General features: G+C 43.1%; 1 protein-coding gene across 2 annotated transcripts in view; it reads right to left on the bottom strand.

The window, feature by feature from the left end:
* gbe1b (glucan (1,4-alpha-), branching enzyme 1b) overlaps nt 1-16,109 on the bottom strand; it is a 509,684-nt gene that overhangs the window by 319,908 nt on the left and 173,667 nt on the right. The gene's annotated exons all lie outside the window — the stretch shown is intronic.

The raw sequence follows: 16,109 nt of genomic DNA, 5'->3' as shown, positions 1-16,109 counted from the left end.
GATGCACCATAGAAAGTATTTGTTCTGGTTGTATCTCAGCTTGGTATTACTCCTACTCGTGAAGATAACCCAATCCATCATGCAAACTAGCCTCTCATCCATTGACTCGGCAAAGCAGCCAGCATAATTAAGGAGCTCACACACCCCGGACAGTCCCTCTTCCACCTTCTTCTGTCGGGAAAAACTTACGCAAGTCTGAGGTCATGTACCAACCAACTCAAAAACAGCTTCTTTCTTGCTGCCATCAGAATTTTGAATGGACTTGCATTATGTTGATCTGTGTAAGGAGCACTGCTCCTTCACAAGTCCTCACTCACCTGATGAAGAAGCAAAGCTCCGTAAGCTTGTGCTGCCAAATAAACCTGTTGGACTTTAACCTGGTGTTGTGAGACTTCTTATGGTTCTCAGTATCATAGATGTCCGTCTCAGTGAATTTGATTCACTCCACGTGACATCACAAAATGGGTGAAGGCAGTGGATACTGCAAATGCTACAGGCCCTGCCACATTCTAGCAATAGTCGAGAAGATCTATATTCCAGAATTCGCTGCTGCCCTATTCAAGTATTCCAGTACAGCTACAACACCGGCATCTACCTGGCAACATGGAAAATTGTCCAGGTATGTCCCAGCCACAAGGGACAAATCCAACCCGGCCAATTACCAACGTATCAGTCTATTCTCAATCATTAGCGAAGTGATAGAAGGGGTCTTCAACAATGCTATTAAGCAGCACTTGCTTAGCACTAATCTGCTTACTAATATTCAGTTTGGATTCCACCAGGGTTGTTCAGCTCCTGATCTCACCACAGCTTTCATAAAAACATGGACAAAAAGTTGAACTCCAGAGGTGAAGTGAGAGTGACTGCCCTCGACACCAAGGCGACTTTTGAACAAGTCTGAAATCAAGGAGCCCTGGCGAAACAGGAATCAATGGGAATCAGGAGGAAAACTCTCCGCTGGTTAGAGTCATACCTGGTCAATCATCTTTGTTCCAGGATATCACTGCAGGAGTTCCTCAGGGTTAGTGTCCTAGGCCCAACCATCTTCAGCTGCTTCATCAATGACTTCCTTCTATCATAAGGTCAGAAGTGGGAGTGTTCACTGATGGCTGCACAATGTTCAGCACCATTCGTGACCCTTGTGATACTGAAGCAGTCCATGACTGCTTCCATGGGAGGCTAGAGAGGTGATTGCAGAGCCTCTGGCTCTGATCTTCAGGTCGTCATTGGTCTCTGGTGTAGTCCCGGAGGATTGGAGGATAGCGAATGTTGTCCCATTGTTTAAGAAGGGGAACAGAGACTTTGCCGGGAATTATAGACCGGTGAGTCTTACTTCTGTTGTGGGCAAGGTTTTAGAAAAAATTATTAGGGATAGGATTTATAGTTATTTGGAGTGTAATGAATTGATTAGAAATAGTCAGCATGGTTTTGTAGCGGGTAGGTCGTGCCTTACTAACCTTTGAGTTTTTTGAGAAGGTGACCAAAGAGGTGGATGGGGGCAAGGCAGTTGACGTGGTATATATGGATTTTAGTAAGGCGTTCAATAAGGTTCACCACGGTAGGCTTCTGCAGAAAATGCAGATGTGTGGGATTGTGGGTAATCTAGGAAGTTGGATCAGGAATTGGCTATCAGATTGGAGACAGAGGGTGGTGGTTGATGGTAAATATTCATCATGGAGTTCAGTTACGAGTGGTGTGCCTCAGGGATCTGTTTTGGGGCCACTGTTGTTTGTAATTTTTATTAATGATCTGGATGAGGGTATAGTTGGGTGGATTAGTAAATTTGCTGATGACACCAAAGTCGGAGGTGTGGTAGATTGTGAGGAAGGGTGTCATAGTCTGCAGGGAGACTTAGATAGGTTGCAGAGCTGGGCCGAGAGGTGGCGGATGGAATTTAATGCGGAGAAGTGTGAGGTAATTCACTTTGGTAGGAGCAACAGATGTGTCCAGTATAGGGCTAACGGGAGGACTTTGAATAGTGTGGATGAACAGAGGGATCTAGGTGTATGTGTACATAGATCCCTGAAAGTTGGGAATCAAGTAGATAAGGTTGTTAAGAAGGCGTACGGTGTCTTGGCATTTATTGGTAGGGGGATTGAATTTAGGAGTCGCAGTGTCATGTTGCAACTGTACACTACTCTGGTGCGGCCGCACTTGGAGTACTGTGTGCAGTTCTGGTCCCCACATTACAAGAAGGATGTGGAGGCTTTGGAGAGGGTGCAGAGGAGGTTTACCAGGATGTTGCCTGGTATGGTGGGGAGGTCCTATGAGGAGAGACTGAGGGACTTAGGGTTGTTTTCGTTGGAAAGAAGGTGGCTAAGAGGGGATCTTATTGAAACATATGAGATGATTAGAGGTTTAGATAGGGTGGATAGTGATAGCCTTTTTCCTCGGATGGAGAAAGCTAGCACGAGGGGGCATGACTTTAAATTAAGGGGGGGTAGCTACAGGACGGATGTCAGGGGTAGGTTCTTTACTCAGCGGGCGGTGAGGGATTGGAATGCCCTGCCTGCTGCAGTTGTAAATGCGCCTCGTTTGGGGGCGTTTAAGAGATCTATGGATAGGTTTATGGACGAAAAGGGATTGGTATAGGCTAGTGGGTCATTGTTTTTGTAACTGGTCGGCGCAACATCGTGGGCCGAAGGGCCTGTTCTGCGCTGTAATGTTCTATGTTCTATGACCAACTGCAGCAAGATCAGGACAATATTCAGGCTTTGGCTGACAAGGGGCAAGTAACATCCGCGCTACACAAGTACAAGGCAAGGACCATCCCCAGCAAGGGATGATCTAACCATTACCCTTTGACATTCAACGGCATTACCATCGCTGAATTCTCAATGTCCTGGAGGGTTACCATTGATGTGGAGATGCCAGTATTGGACTGGGGTTTAAACTGATATTAAATTAAATTGAGTGCGTGTCTTTATATGTCCTGTTTGTGAACAGAACTCCCATTTACCTGATGAAGGAGCAGTGCTCCAAAAACTTGTGGCTTTTGCTACCAAATAAACCTGATGGACTTTAACCTGGTGTTGTGAGACTTCTTACCGGGATTACCATTGACCAGAAACTGAAATGGACCAGCCATATAGGTACTGTGACTACCAGAGGCTGCCCATCACTGAGCTAGAACTTGGTGTGCAGGGAATGATACAACACACGGATTCAACACATTGTAACTTGTGAAGAGGAGAATGTAGACCTTCAAAGGATTTAGACAAGTTGGAGGAAAGGGCAGACAAAGTTGAATGTGGTGAATTGTGAGGTAATTCATTTTGGTGGGAAGAACATGGAGAGGCAGTATAAAGATTACAACTGTAATGGACATACAGGAGCAGAGGGACCTGGGTGTATCTGTGCATAAGTCATTGACGGTGGCAGGACAGGTGGAGAGAACAGTTAAAAAAGCACATAGTATTCTGGGCTTTATTAATGGAGGTATAGAGTACCTGGAGGTAATGCTGACATGTGCAGGACACTAGTCAGCTGGAAAATTGTGTATACTTCTGAGTGCCACACTTTAGAAAGGATGTGAACGCATTGGAGACAGTATAGGAGAAGTTTACAAGAATGGCTCCAAGAATGAGAAGCTTCAGTTACGAACACAGATTCAAGATGTTAGGATTGTTCTCTTAGGAAAGGAGATGGCAAGAGGAGATTTGACACAGGTGTTCAAAATTATGAGGGGGCTGGACCAGGCAGATGGAGAGAAACTGTCTCCATTCATAAAAGGATCAAGAACGAGGGGACACAGATTAAAAATTATTTGTAAAAGAAGCAATTGTGACGCAAAAAAACCTTTTTCACACAGCAGGTGGTTGGGGTCTGCCTGGAAGTGTGATGGAGGCAGCTTCAATCGAGGCATTCAACAGGGCATTAGATGATTATTTCAATGGAAACAATGCGCAGGTTATGAGGAAAGGCAAGAGAGTGGCATACAGTTATGATGCTCATTTGGAGAGCTGGTGCAGATACATTGACCAAACGGACTCCTTCTGTGCCGAAACAATTCTGTGAAATTTGAGCTGAAAAGCCAACATCAGTAATGCTAACATTTAGGGAAAGAAATCTACCACCCTTATTTAGCCTGGCCTCGTCTGGATTCGAGAACCACAACAATGTGATTGACTTTTAAATTGCCCTACCGTGAAATAACCTCATAAGCCACTCAATTTAACTGCATAATAAATAGTGGCCTTTTCAGTGAGACCCACATCTCAATAGTAAATTTTTAAAAAATAAACTTTTTTTAGTTCTGAAATGCATTTTAGCTCAATCATTGAGAATAAAATCTTCCACCAATTAGTGACTGTTCTTCATGAAGTGAGACATCAAGGGAGCTTCTTCGGAAAGCACTTCGATGGGGCAAGGACAAAGGTTAATATGAAGCACAGCTGATCCAAAACAAGAGTGATAACTGCAGCCTTTGATTGCAGCTGACAGAAACAAGAGATTGCAGCTGGAAAGGTAATAGTTATTGGTCACAAGTGTGCACCATAACCTCAAACAGAAAAGTTACTGCAGGATTCAGAGAGAAAAATAGTTCCAAATTTACCTGTTACAGTACAGAAATCAATCCGTCTGAAAAAAAAACAGACCAATATAATGCTGGAATGGAGGGTTTTACTCAAGAGAAAGCCGGAGGTTGTGACTAACCTCACCTACAAGGTCAAATACAAAACATAGAACAATGCTGCAATGAATATCATTTCAACTCAGGCAAGAGGTCATTAAACCTCCGACGACTGGAAGCTGCTAAATTGCCAAATTACAACTACAAATATAAATCAAGACTGTAATTATGACAACTGCAAATTAAGGAACTGTCATAGTAACAATGCTGGATGTGTGTAGCTCATTCAAAGCAATGTACAATCCCCTCCCCCAGCAGGAGAATTCTCCCTAATGTTTTGGGGCAACCACTAAAGTAAAGTTAATTTATCAATCACAAGGCTTACATTAACACGGCAATGATGTTACTGTGAAATTCCCCTAGTTGCCACTCTCTGGTGCCTGTTCAGGTCAATGCACCTAACCAGCACATCTTTCAGACTATGGGAAGAAACTGGAGCATCCGGAGGAAACCCACGAAGACACGGGGAGAACGTGCAGTCACCACCCAGGTCCTTGGCGCTGTGAGGTAGCAGTGCTAACCACTGTGCTACTGGGCCGCCATTATCCCTCAAATTAACAATCAGAAATCCCTCATCACCTGATAACAACCACACTGCTGTTTGTGGGAGTTCATTGCGCATAAATTAGCTGCTCAGTGTCTCATATTGCAAGTGGCTACTAAAATTAAATGCAATATTTATTAGTCACAAGTAAGGCTTACACTAACACTGCAATGAAGTTAATGTGAAATTCCCCAGTTGCCACACTCCGGCACCTGTTTGGGTACTTCAATAACTGTTGAAAAAAAGAGAGACGTTTTGAAAGTTCTCAGTCTTGCATTTATCTGGACAGACACAAGAATACCAACTGTAAAGGGAACAACAATTTATACTGCATGAGAGGAGAGTGCTATCTGGTTAGTAAGTGCATTCTGATTGACCAATGTAATGCCATGAAGATTAGTTATGTTATTACCATGGGGAATAAACCAGGGTTGGCTGTTGCCCAAGCTTTTGTTTAGTTGAGAAAGGTCTAACGTGTGGACTTGCTGAAGGAGTCACAGAGAGAGGCTGGAGAACACTGAGCTGGGAACATGGGAGGGCACCCAAATGGGGCAAGGGGGCGAGCCAGGGGCAGGCTATGGGCTGGGGATGGGCAGGCCGTATAAACTCTGCAGGTCTGGACGCATCTGTGGAGAGCTGAGTCAAAATGACTTCAATGGAAGTGTTACATTTCCATCTTTCTTCAGTTCTGTAGAAGGATCATTTGAAATTTTAACTTTCTCTCCACAACTGTTTTTCAGTCCTGATACTAATGCCAATCTTGCTTGTCTGCTTGTTACAATCGTGCAAAACTAGGAGTCATAAATATAAGATAGACTCTAATATCCACGAAGAAATTTTTCTACCCAGAGAGTGGTTCAAATGTGGAATTCAATACAAAGGTTGAATTGTGCAGCCTCGTTGTCTCTAAGGTGAAATAGCTACACACAGGGGAGAGAGAAAAGAGCTGAATGATATTTTGATAGAATTCGATGAGACAGTTGGAAGGAGATTCGTGAAGAGTGCAAACATTATAGAGCTGGAGTACCAGCACAAGCCAGCTGGGCCCAGTGATTTGTGATATAAATTGTGCATTACAATAGGTGGCAGGAGTAAGAAGCAGATGCAAGTTGCTATTACCCCAAGCTGGAAATTAAAACTTGACTCGAATAACTCATTGACAATAACTTACATAATTCTTTGTAACAAAGTGAAACGAATTTGAGCGCCCTCAGCCAGCTCCTTGTGGAAAATGCTCCACACCCAAAGCTCTGACCTCCCCTCGACAGGCAAAACATTCGCCAAATAAAGGGGGAAAATGTAATTCCTTCCTTCCCTAACTTGAGCACTGAAATGTTTAAGACAATAAATCAAAGCAATCTGCAGAAATCAATTTTCACTGGCAATGAATACAGGAATCTCTCTGAAATTGCACAATCTGTCTCTAATACTCATCAGCGAACGAGGGGACAGTTTGATTATAGCACATTTCTATTTTTATTCCTCGTAGCAGCGACCAACCAGCACTCTCTTCTCATACAGCATAGAAACATAGAAGATAGGAGCAGGAGAGGGCCATTCGGTCCTTCGAGCCTGCTCTGTCATTCATCACAATCATGGCTGATTGTCCAACTCAATAGCCTAATCTTGCTTTCTCCCCGTAACCTCAGATCCCGTTTGCCTCAAGAGCTATATCCAGCCACCTCTTGAATACATTCAATGTTTTGGCATAAAGCTGTTGCTTCATTGGTATTCATGTGATTGTCCTGATAAATGCAAGGCGAAAAACTTAAGACAAGATGTGTTTTTGGAACAATGCTCAATATCTTTTTTACCACACAGATTCAAAATGATATGGTGATGGTTTCTGAAATATTGATTTAAAGTACATAGGATTTGTAAAATCAACGATTTCCTCTGTTGCGAAGCATGTAAAGTTCAAATTGTTTTTCATGTATTTAAATGTTCAAATAATTTGTTTCCTTCATTGAGTGAATCACATTGTTCCTTTGAAGTAGATAGAACAGGTTGTTTTTTTTTGATGCACATGTTTAACAGAAGCAGGAAATGTTTGTATTTTCTGGAAATTAACCCCAGTTAATTCTGCATATGTGTGGAATTTTGTTCAGCTTATCACAGGAGGCTCAACCTGAAAGAAATGAATAGAAGGCCTTGTTTTGCCATTTACTTTGACATTCTGCATACAGACGTTCAAAAGGCACATGATAAAGTATCACAATAGAATTGTTAGCAAAATTGAAGTCTATTAATGTGACGGTGGCAACATGGCCAAAAAACAGAGCATACAGAGTCTGGGTGAGGTGCTGTTTTCCATTCTGGAGTGAGCTATACAGTGCTGTGTACTCCTCTTTTGGAAACATATTAATGGCCTGGACTTGGGTAAACAGCATATCATTTCAATATATGCAGATGAGACAAATCCGAGAAATATAGCAAATAGTGAGGCATAGTTACATCATCTTCAGGAGGGCATAAACATTCCTTCACTGTTGCTGGGTCAAATTCCCGGAACCCCCTGTCTTACAGCACCTCAAGTGTTCCAACACCACATGGACTGCAGCGGTTCAAGAAGGACCTCCTCGATGTTACAACCCCAGTTTTATGTTACTGCTGAACAAGTCAGGCTCAGAGTGAAACCCGGCTCGACAGATCCCTATGGTTAGCACTGCTGCCTCAACACCAAGGACCTGGGTTCAATTCCCAGCTTGGGTCACTGTCTGTGTGGAGTTTGCACAGTCTTCTCATGCCCACGTGGGTTTCCTCTGGGTGCTCCGGTTTCCTCCCACAGTCCAAAGACGTGCAGGTTAGGTTGATTGGCCATGCTAAAATTGCCCCTTAGTGTCCTGGGATGTGTAGGTTAGAGGGATTAGTGGGTAAAATCTGTAGGGATATGGGGGTAGGGCTGGAGTAGGATTGTGGTTGGTGCAGACTCAATGGGCCGAATGGCCTCTTCCTGTACTGTAGGGTTTCTATGATTTTCTATAACTTGGGTTTCATTCCCGGCTTGGGTCACTGTCTGTTTGGAGTCTGCATGTTCTCCCTGTGTCTGCGTGAATTTCCTTTGGGTACTCCAGTTTCCTCCCACAGTCTGAAAGACGAGCTGGTTAGGTGCATGGGCCATGCTAATTTCTCCCTCAGTGTGCCGAAACAGTCGCCAGAGTGTGGCGATTGGGGGATTTTCACAGTAACTTCATTGTAGTGCAATGTAAGCCTACTTGTGTCACTCATAAGAACATAAGGACATAAGAAGTGGGAGCAGGAGTAGGCCATCTAGCCCTTCGAGCCTGCCCCGCCATTCAATAAGATCATGGCTGATCTGTCGTGGCTCAGTTCCACTTTCCCGCCCTCTCAAACATTAAAATCTTTTTTTTTGTTTAGAGACATAGATGAACAGTCACAGAACTGTCGATGATCTTTTAACAAAAGAATAAAAGATTTATTGAAGAATAAAAGATGAACTATAATACAATACCCCTTCACCCCAGCTACACCTTTACAGATATATATGGATTTATAAGAATAGCACAGGTTACAAAATTTCCCTTATACTCTCTGTTCTCAGGAAGTGCACAGCCCATGTAAACTGATAGGCAAAATGTGCGCAGACACCTTACACCCTGAAACCAGGTGATAGACGCCACTTAAAACAACTTCTATGGATTTCTCAATTCCCCCCAGCTACTGGTCACACCATGAGCCAACTCCACGCAAGAGTTTTCCAACTCCTCTCTCAAAGAACACACCTTGGAATTTCCTCTCAAACAACACCTTCTTTGAGATGCCTTCATCAAGGATTCGCATCCAGGATTTCAAACTCTCATTTTGGTATTCTTCTGCCCTGGACTCTCCCACCCGCGCCCCCCCCCCCACCCCACCATGTTCTAGCATCCATGCATTGCCTGGGTACCAGCCATGCCAACAGAACACCACTACTTCACACTGTATTAAGGTGTCACCAACCTTTTGTTAACCCCAATATCTGGCTTCTCACAAGCCAACATCTCCAGGTTTGCACCTTACAGCCCTGTATAACTGGGAGTTTCTCCTCTCTACTCATCACTTCACTCAACAGAACTCTGTTGTTTATCCCTTTACCCTCCTGAAATACTCTTCTGTTCCATTCCCTGGTTCCTTGGGCTTTCTTCAGTCACTGTGACTTGCTTTCTGTCCCTCTGTATGGTCCTGTCCATACTGGCAGGGCTTGTAAAATGCTCCTTGCCTCTGCATTATCTGATTCCAACCAAACTGGAGTAGGTCTTTGGTTGCTAAGTAACTACTTAGTTTTTTTTAAGTCTTCTATTTGCCTGAGGGGTCGTAAAATTTTCTTACAATGCAAGCATCTTAACAGACTTGCAGGAACTTCTTTTTTTAGCATGAAACTAAACTGAAGAAGTTTTAACTCTTTCTTCACACACAAATATAGAAACACAACAGGGTGGCCAAGTGGTTAGCACTGCTGCCTCACAGCTTCAGGCACTCGAGTTCGATTCCTGGCTTGGGTGACTGTGTGCACGTTTTCCACGTGTCTGCGTGCACTTCCTTCAGGTTTCCTTCCACATCCAAAGACGTGCTGGTTAAGCACATTGGCCATGCTAAATTCTTCCTCAGTGTACCTGAACAAGAGCCGGAGTGCAGCGACCAGGGGATTTTCACAGTAACTTCATTGCAGTGTTAATATAAGCCTACTTGTGACACAAATAAATTTTAAGCTTAAACAAATTAAGTTTAAACTTGTATCTTATTCCTAACAAACAATACATCATTTATTTTTGTTTATATTTGTTTAATTACTTAAAACAATCTCTATTCCTAACATGACCATCTTCTGAAGGGCCATAAGGGACAGGCAACAAAATGCTGGTCTAGCCAGCAATGCTCATATCCTATGAAAGAATGAAAAAAGTACTGTCTACATAATTTCGGAAGGATGTCAAGATCTTGGAGAGGGTGCAGCAAAAATCTACTCGACTTATTTCGGGATTGGAAGACTTCAATTGATGTGGATAGGCTGGAGAAGCTGGGTTTGTTCTGATTAGAGCAGAGAATGTTACCAGGAGGCTGGATAAAGGTATTCAAAACCATCAACAGAACAAAGGAAAGAGTGCATAAAATAACTTTTTCTAGCGTCAGAAGGATTGGTAACCAGAGGAGGAAGATTTAAGGTGAATGGAAAAAGAACGGAAGGTGCTGACAGCTGATTCAATGGTGACTTTCAAAAGAGAATTGGAAAATTTTGTCGGTATATCGCAAAAGAACAAGAGAGAGTCTAATTAGACAGATCTTACCAAGAGCTGATGGAGTTTCAGTGAGCTGGCTGGCTTCTTTCTGTGCTGTATAGCTCTAAGCTTTCAGCAAAAGTAGGAATACATGTGACAAGAGCTCAGAATGGGATTCCCACTAACTCTTGTTTGATCATGAGCAAAAACCCAAAGGGTACTATACATATCCCTACTTTTTGGCAAAGATAGAAGTACAATATACACAAAGATATTTCATTTAATTGCAACAAGATTATTGAAAGGGGGAGGGATGATGTGTATGGAGCTGGGGGGGGGGAAGATGGGAGAGAGCAGCTGATGATGGACAGGGAAAACTAAAGTTGTTTGCTGGTGGAAAGGAAGTCAGTTCAGAACATTGCCATTTGCCCCTCGGCAGCCCCTTCTGTTGGGGTGATGGATGTCACGAACCAAGATGTAAATATTGAAGTTATTAAAGCCAGTCACTTGTGCAATGTCGGTGTATAAATGCCAACACTATACAGATCAAATTCTTCTTCTGCCGCTTTCAAATAACTGTTGAAAAACTGTTAAACTAGCCAAAAGGGATTTTCCCATGTACGTGTTTGACATTCAGATATTTATCTCAAGGGAGCTGGAATACATAAGAGGTGAAGTTAGGCTACAGTTGTATAAAGCTTTGGCTAGACCTCCTTCGGGAATACAGAGTTCAATTTGAGGCACTGCGTTTCAGGAGAGGGTCTATTGGCCTTGAAGAGTGGGGTAGATTTACCAGAATGATGCCAGGGATAAAATATGATGACAGGTTTCACAGCTTACGCTTGTATTCCCTCAAGTGTAGAAGATAAAAGAGGTGATCTAATTAAGGTGCTTAAGATGATTAAAAGATGTGATCGAGTGGATAAACTATTTTCTCTGCTGAGGGAGTCCAGAGCAACAAGAGCAAAAGCTTCCGATTCGAGCCTTGCGGTTCAGGGGTGATGTCAGGAAGCACTTCTTCACAAAAGGGGGTGGAAATCTGGAACTCTCTCCCACAGAGGCTGGGAATCCATTTAAAATTTCAAGATCAAGATTAATAGCTGCCAAACTGACGCTGCCAGGCAGACTGAATGCTCCTAGCCTTGTGGATTCATTCTGCATTTCCAACATCTAAAGTAATTTGCTTTTACTAGTTCAGTGCTGGGCAAGGATATTGAAGATTAAAAACCAAGGTACAAAGGATGTTACAATCTGGATTCCACCGCAATCTAACTGAATGGCAGAATAGGCTCAAAGGACTGAATGGCCTCCTGCTGCAAATCGCCATGAGACTCAAGACATATTTTTAAAGTTACTGTGAAAATCGCCTAGTCGCCACACTCTGGCACCTGTTCGGGTACACTGGGGGAGAATTTAGCATGGCCAATGCACCTAATCTTTCAGACTGTGGGAGGAAACTGGAGCATCCGGAGGAAACCCACGCAGACACGAGGAAAACGTGCAGGCTCTGCACAGACAGTGATCCAGACCAGGAATCAAACCCGGATCCCGGGCGCTGTGAAACTGTAAGAAGTCTCACAATACCAGGTTAAAGTCCAACCAGTTTATTTGATAGTAATCCCACAAGCTTTCGGAAACACTGTTCCTTTGTCAGGTGTATACACTGTCAGACTGCACCATGCCATCGTGCCACCCCTTGTGTACATGTTATTTAAAAGGATTCATCTAGCTGATAACTGGTATGTCTTTTATTTTGTAAGGTTAATGTAGGAAGAAGAAAAACATGAGCGATCAGTTACAGCAGTGTTCTGTGAAAATAAGTGCAGTGCTCATAAAATATAGCAGGTTCTCAGCTTCCAAGAGAGGGAGCCAAATCACTATACTCTCAACCACAACACCTGTACCAGGGTTAAAGAACAATTGGCTGGATTTGGTAACACCACAATCTCCAGAAAGAATGGTGAGGATTGGTAGGTAATTCCCACATGAATTATCCCTGGAGATTTCACTGCTGTTAAGTGTCTGTGATTGATTTTACACACACACAATTAGTATTCTGTAACTATCTTTCGTTTATTGCATTTTGCTGCTGAAATCATTTCACTTCTGTCAGGAGATTTTTCTGCAGCTTAGATCATGGGTTCTTTTCATTGCAGTTCATAGCAACCTGTAAATAGATTCTGCAAGTACACTTTGTTTGCATTGCTGTTTAATGTAAAAATACGTTTGCCCCCGCCCCCCAACCCCTGCCCTGCCGCACCCCTCAATCCTGGCTGATAATAGTGCCAATTGACACCACAGGAACTACAGCTAGACAAACAGCGCTACAATTGTCCTTTCATGTGATATTTTTGCAGGACAGAAAAGAAAAGAAACAGTGTGCCACATCTAAAGTCAAGTACTAAATGAAACTAGTTTAATCTGGTTTTGGTAATATATACACATATACATGCATGATTACAAAAATGTTCAAGTTCTACACATATACACACACATCTTGTTTTTCAAAGAACAACACAACACAGTACAGGCCCTTCAGCCCATCATGCCTGTGCCAGTAAGAGATTTCTATTCCTCTGCCTCCCATTCACGTGTCTATGAAGGTACACTCTGAACGCTGCTAACGTGCCTACTTCCACCACCTCACTGGCAATGCGTTCCAGGCACACTCCCTCCTCTGTGTGAAAAACTTTCCCCGCATGTGTCACCTAAGCTCAAATTCAATAAAAATAAATTTGAATTGAATAAAGATATCTGGAATTAAGAATCTACTGATGACCATGAAACCATTGTCAGAAAAACCCATCTGTTTCACTCATGTTCCTTAGGGAAGAGAATCTGCCGTCCTTACCCAGCCTGGCCTACATGTGACTCCAGAGCCACAGCAATGTGATTGACTCTCACCTGCCCTCGGCCAACTAGCAATGCCCACATCCCACAAATGAATTTTTAAAAATGCAACCTATAGTTAAAAAGCTGTAGTTATTGCTATAGTTACGAAAGCCCACCAATGCCTCTACTTTCTCGGGAAGCGAAGGAAATTTGGCATGTTCACCACAACTCTCACCAACCTTTACAGATGCACCTTTATGACTGCAACACAAACTGGTATGGTTCCTGCTGTGTCCAACATTGTAAGAAACTACAAAGGATTGTGAATGAAGCCCAGTCCATCACACAAACCAGCGTCCCATCCACTGACTCTGTCTACCTTTCCCACTGCCTCAGAATAGTCAGCATAATCAAGGACCCCACCTACCCCAAACATACTTTCTTCTACCTTCTTCCATTGGTAAAAAGATACAAAAGTCTGAGATCACATTCTAAACAACTCAAGAACAGCTTCTTCCCTGCTGCCATCAGACTTCTGAATGGACCTACCTCATGTTACGTTGATCTTTCTCTATATCCTAGCTATGACTGTAACATTACATTCTGCACTCTCTTGTTTCCTTCTATGAACAGTATGGTTTGTCTGTATACCATGCAAGAAACAATACTTTTCACTCTATACTAATATATGTGACAATAATAAATCAAATCACCTCTCATCTTGAACCTATGCCCCCTTATAATTGACATTTCCAACCTGGGAAAAAGTCTCTGATTATCCACCCTTGCCTATGCCTCTGATAATTTTGTAGGCCTCTTATCCAAAACTTGCAGAACTTGGGAAAGGATCTAGACTAAACTGGGCCTAAGTCTGATGAGAATTTTTCTCCAACAAAGACTGATTTTGACCTTCATTTTCAATTAAATTTTCCCCTCTACCTCAGATGTGAACTTGTTTTGGAATAACTACTGGCATTGTATGCATATTCCAACTATCCAACTCATCAGACTAATTTGATTCTTCCAGACTTCCTCCTTCTTTGTGAATCTCTGAAGGTAAAATGGTGTATGTGCAAACCTAATCTTTCCATAGCCAAACATCTTGGCCAAACGTGCATGAGCTCCACATATTTCACCACTCTTTCTGGTAACCACTGCAATCACTTATGATGATGTCCTGTTCACTTTAACCTCAGGGTTCAGCTTCAGGTTTCTTCCTTTCACTCTAACCTTATATGACTATCTTTCTGCTTGGATTCTTTCTCTTTGACTGACTGTACTAAATGTGGCTTCAGCAATGAAAACACTGATCTAGACTACCCTCTAGGATGTAACTCAGCTGGTGTTCTGCTAGTACTAGCGTGAGGTGTACTACAGTAAACAAACAAAAATTCTGCAGTTTAAGATCTAATCTTCTAATTTTCCTCTTGAATTTTAACAAACACTTCCAAACTAAACTGAGATCTGTTGTCAGACACAGTTCCCTCTGGGAACCCAACAGCAGCAAACAAATTACCCACAATATCTCAAGTTTTGCTAGTTGGTGTTTGATCCATCGGACACTCCTCAGCCCACTTCGAAAGGCGATCACAAAAAAAGAGCTGTGGCCCTCCAAATCCTGCAAAATCTAAAAGCACTCTAGCTAGCTTTCTATTTTAAAAAATGTATTCCTTCAAGGGCTGTGGGCATTGCTGGTGAGGCTGGCATTTATTGCCCATCCCCAATTGCCCTGAAGGTGGTGGTGGGTGAGCCACTTCCTTAAACCACTGCAGGTTGGTGAGGCCGCAGCTGGAGTAGTGTGTGCAGTTTTGGGCGCCATACTTACGAATGCAGAGGAGGTTTACTAGGCTGATGCCGGAGTTGAGGGGGTTGAGCTATGAGGAGAGGCTGAATAAATTAGGCTTGTACTCGTTAGAGTTTAGAAGAATGAGGGGAGATCTCATTGAGACGTAAATGATGATGAATGGGGTCGATAGGATAGAGGTGGAGAGACTCTTCCCGCTCAGAAAGGATAGCAGGACTAGGGGGCACAGCCTCAAGATAAAGGGGGGGCGGTTTAGAACAGAGTTGAGGAGGAACTTCTTCACTCAAAGGGTGGTGAATCTCTGGAATTCTCTGCCCGTTGAAGTGGTGGAGGCTACCTCGCTAAATATTTTTAAGACGCGGGTTGATAGGTTTTTGATAAGAGAGGGGATTAAAGGGTTATGGGGAGAGGGCGGGAATGTGGAACTGAGCCACGACAGATCAGCCATGATCTTATTGAATGGCAGGGCAGGCTCGAAGGGCTAGTTGGCCTACTCCTGCTCCTATTTCTTATGTTCTTGTCATGTGGTGCAGATACACCCAGAGTGGTATCAGGCTTTGGGGAGTCAGAGGTGAGTTACTACCCACAGAATTCTCAGCTACTGACTTGCTCCTGAAGCCACAAGTTTTGATATGACTGGACAGTTTAGTTTCTGGTAAATGGTAGCCCACAGCATGTTGATAAGCAGGGAATTCAACGATGGCAATGCCAATGAATGTCAAGGAAAGATGGTTAAATTCTCTCTTGTTGGTTGATGGTGATTGCCTGGCACTTGTGTGGCATACTTATCAGCCCAGATCCGAATGTTGCCTAGGTCTTGTTGCATGTGGACACAGACGGCTTCAATCTCTCAAGAGTCACCAATGTTAAACATTTAAAGGTTGTAAAGGTACCAAATAGTTTCCTCTACATAACATGCTCAACATGTTTCAATATGTCTCCTACGTCTCTGTCTAACCCTGGCAACGACTGCTTCTTGCTGGACTCTTTGGGCCTGAATCTCAGCAAGTGGCAATCAGAATCCCTATGACTTGTTCTATCAACCCATCTACATGCGAAAAGAAAAATACATCTTCCCTG

Source organism: Carcharhinus amblyrhynchos, chromosome 15, assembly GCF_965287045.1.
Source record: "Carcharhinus amblyrhynchos chromosome 15, sCarAmb.v2.hapA, whole genome shotgun sequence".
NCBI classification, from domain to species: Eukaryota; Metazoa; Chordata; class Chondrichthyes; order Carcharhiniformes; family Carcharhinidae; genus Carcharhinus; species Carcharhinus amblyrhynchos.
The sequence above is the reverse complement of the archived record's forward strand: the minus strand, read 5'-3'. Positions and strand labels throughout refer to the sequence as shown.